Source organism: Condylostylus longicornis, unplaced genomic scaffold (genome assembly GCF_029603195.1).
Source record: "Condylostylus longicornis isolate FDR11 unplaced genomic scaffold, ASM2960319v2 ptg000112l, whole genome shotgun sequence".
Lineage (NCBI taxonomy): Eukaryota > Metazoa > Arthropoda > Insecta > Diptera > Dolichopodidae > Condylostylus > Condylostylus longicornis.
Window position 1 is genome coordinate 257,780 of NW_026578080.1, and position 4,312 is coordinate 262,091.

Here is a 4,312-nt window from a genome sequence, read left to right on the forward strand (position 1 = left end):
ATACAATCCAGGATATATTTAATGTCATCTAATTTATTTTTTATGCTTCTAACATTAACATAAAAAATCTTGAAACTTTTGTGATTTTCAAATTTTACACTTTCTACTTCATCTGTTAGCATAAATTTTGCATTGGTTGGTAGAGTTAAATCTAATTCATTATTTCTCATTAATAAAATTGAAATCTTTATCTGTTAGAATCTTTTTAATTTTACTTTTTTCACTTATTCTAATATACACTCTACCATATTTTACCCATTAAAACAATATACATACACAATTTATGCACATATGTATGTATCTACCTAAAATTTTTTTTTATTGTTCGAGCGAAAAACTGTAAAATGCTAAATTTTAATACATTCATATGTCCATACATATATTTGAATAAAATTATTATTTTGTTTTTGCCTAAACCTTTTCTTTATTTTAAAAATTACATTTATATGTACATATATATATTTGAATAAACTTATTATTTTATTTTTGCCCAAACAATTTCTTTATTTGAAAAATTGATTTCTATATGTTCACTCGCAGTTTTAAAGAAATTGGTATACATTGATAATTACGTATGTTTGTGATTAAAATTTTACTTCTAATTTTTTGAGTAAAAAATTTTAAAATGTTCAATTCTAATATATTCATGTACATATATATATTTGAATAAAAATATTATTTTATTTATGCCTAAATCTTTTCTTTATTTGAAAAATTTATGATTTAATAATTATGTGTTTCTATATGCCAAACCACAGTTTTGAATATTATTCAATTCATAAAGAAAGCGTCAAAAAAATTAGTTACCAAGCTTTAAAAAAAAATTACGTACATACATATTTATGTACTTAACTATTATAACAATATTTTTTGGAAATTTTCTTTAAACTTTTATAATAATATTCACCTGTTATATATTAAAAAAAAAAATCTGATGTGCTCAGCACATAACCGACCGCATTGTGTATTGTCTAGTTAAATGAAAGTGTTACAGAATATTATAAAAATGTCTGTTAAATACTTCTTTCCAATTTTTAGGACATTAGTAAGCTTATAGTTAACATACCTAGAGAAATGTAAATTTGGCTCTTAGTAGAGTTTCGCTTTGTGCTACCCAAATTCCCTGAAATTCTCGCCAGTTAGTTTCGGTAACAACCAGAACCCAAATATCAAATTTCAAGAAATTGCATCAATTCGTTACGTAGATATGGTGAAAAATGTAAAATCGGCCCACAAATCTATTTTTGAGCCCTGATCTTTCCAAAAAATTTATATGTTCATTGTTTTAATACGAGCAATTCAAATATTAAATTTCAATGAAATCGGTTGATTATTTCTTTTTATATACACAAAAATGTATATTTGGCCCGTAGTAAACGTCCAGTTGCTGATGCCTGATTTGTTCCAAAAGCTAGGAGGTTTCGCCGACGGTCGAGCAAAGCTCATATATGAAATTTCAAGTAAATCGGTTGAATATTTTCTTCGAAATGGTGAAAAATGTAAAATCGGCCCGCAAATCAGTTTTCGAGCCCTGATCTTTCCAAAAAATTTATATGTTCATTGTTTTATTACGAAGAATTCATATATTAAATTTCAATGAAATCGGTTGATTATTTCTGTTTATATACACAAAAATGTATATTTGGCCCGTAGTAAACGTTCAGTTGCCGATGCCTGACTTCTTCCAAAACATAGGAATTTTTGCAGGCGATCGAGCAAAGCTTATATATGAAATTTCAAGTAAATCGGTTGAATACTTTCTTCAAAATGTTCAAAAATGTAAAACAGGCCCGCTAAAAAGTGCAGTTCCCGAGGCCTGATATATACCAAAAGTTGATTGACCCGTGCCATGATGAAAATAAACTAACATATAAAATTTCATAAAAATCGGTTCAGTAGAACTTGAGATACACGCGTGCACACACAGACCGACACACCGACAGACCGACAGACCGACATACCGAAAGACAGACAGGTTGCTAAAAATAGTTTATTTACACTTTCCTACTATGGAGAAGTGCATTCCCACCGAAAACTCGATATGCAAAATTTGTTGCCATCACATAACCTACCTATTGTTTAAATAAACAATACGGCCGCTAATAAAACAAAATATTTAAAAAGAAAAAAAAAAATTTTTAAATAATCCAAAAAAAGAAAAATACAAAAACATACCAGGCAAGCATCGATCTAATAACCTTCTGGTTATGAGACTACCACACCACCCACCAGGCTACGAAGTACCTTGAATTTCCCTTTATAATTCTATATTTTATTCATAATATAAAACATAGAATTATAAAGGGAAATTATTTTTGTTATACAAAAATTTTTGTATAACAAAAGCACGTTTTTCTTTTATACTTTTTATAATTAGAAACACAAACCAAGAAATAAATGATACGTTCTACGTTATTTTTAATATTAGAAACACAAACCGAGAATTAAATAATATTTGAAAACATAATGATCTCACATATTTTTGGTTTGGATAATTGAATTTATCTTAACGTAAATAAATGTCAGCTTTTATCAGACATCAGATGTTTTGTGACATCTGAATATTAATATTTCATTTGTTATTGTTTTGAACATTACGTTTCGTCAGCAAGCTTTAAAAAAATATATGTACATACAGAATAAATGTATGTACGTATGTAGTTAGAATTTTATTTTTATTGTTCCAAACGGAAAACTGTAAAATGCTAAATTTTAATACATTTATATATACATACATATATTTGAATAAAATTATTATTTTGTTTTTGCCTAAACATTTTCTTTATTTGAAAAATTACATTCATATGTACATATATATATTTGAATACAATTATTATTTTATTTTAACCTAAACCTTTTCTTTATTTGAGAAATTTATTTCAATATGTTCACCCGCAGTTTTAAAAAAACTAGGTATACATTCATAATAACGTGTGTTTGTATTAATAATTTTATTTCTAATTTTTCCAACAGCAAAATTTCAAAATTTTTGATTCTAATACATTCATATGTACATACGTTTATATGTTGGAACGAAAAATTTTAAAATCTTCAATTCTAATCCATTCATATATACATACACACATATATTCATATATGCATACATACATATATTTTTACATACATAAATTATTATTTTGTTTTTGACTAAACCTTTTCTTTACTTAGAAAATTCAATCCTATATGTTCACCCACAATTTAAAAAAATCTGATGTGGTCAGCACATAACCGACCGCAATGTGTATTTTCTAGTTAAGTGAAAGTGTTACGAAATATATAAAAATGTCTGTTAAATACTTCTTTCCAATTTTTAGGACATTAGTAAGCTTATAGTTAGCATACCTAGAAAAATGTAAATTTGGCTCTTAGTAGAGTTTCGCTGTGTGCTACCCGAATTCCCTGAAATCTGGCGAGCATTTCGGTAACAACCAGAACTGAAATATCAAATTTCAAGAAACTCCATTAATTCGTTCCGTAGATATGGTGAAAAATGTAAAATCGGCCCGCAGATCAGTTTTCGAGCCCTGATCTTTTCAAAAAATTTACGTGTTCATTGTTTTAATACGAGGAACTCAAATATTAAATTTCAGTGAAATCGGTTGATTATTTCTCTTTATATACACAAAAATGTATATTTGTCCGTAGTAATCGTCCAGTTGCTGACGCCTGATTTCTTCCAAAAGTTATGAGGTTTCATCGCCGATAGAGCAAAACTTATATATGAAATTTCAAGTAAATCGGTTGATTATGTTCTTCAATATGCTCAAAAATGTAAAATAGGCCCGCTAAAAAGTGCAGTTCCCGAGGCCTGATATATACCAAAAGTTGATCGATCCGTGCCATGGTGGAAATAAACTTACATATAAAATTTCATCAAAATCGGTTCAGCCGAACTTGAGATACACGCGTGCACACACAGACCGACAGACCGACAGACCGACAGACCGACAGGTTGCTAAAAATAGTTTATTTACACTTCCCTACTATGGAGAAGTACGTTCCCACCGAAAACTCGATATGCAAAATTTGTTGCCATCACATAACCTACCTATTGTTTACACAATACGGTCGGTAAAAAACAGGTATCCATTCATAATTATGTATGTTTGCATTTATATTTTTTTTTTCTAATTGTTCCAACAGCAAAATTTCAAAATTTTCGATTCTAATACATTCATATGTACATACGTTCATATGTTGGAACGAAAAATTTTAAAACCTTCAATTCTAATCCATACATGTATACATACATACATATATTCATATATACACACATACATATATTTTTACATACATAAATTATTATTTTGTT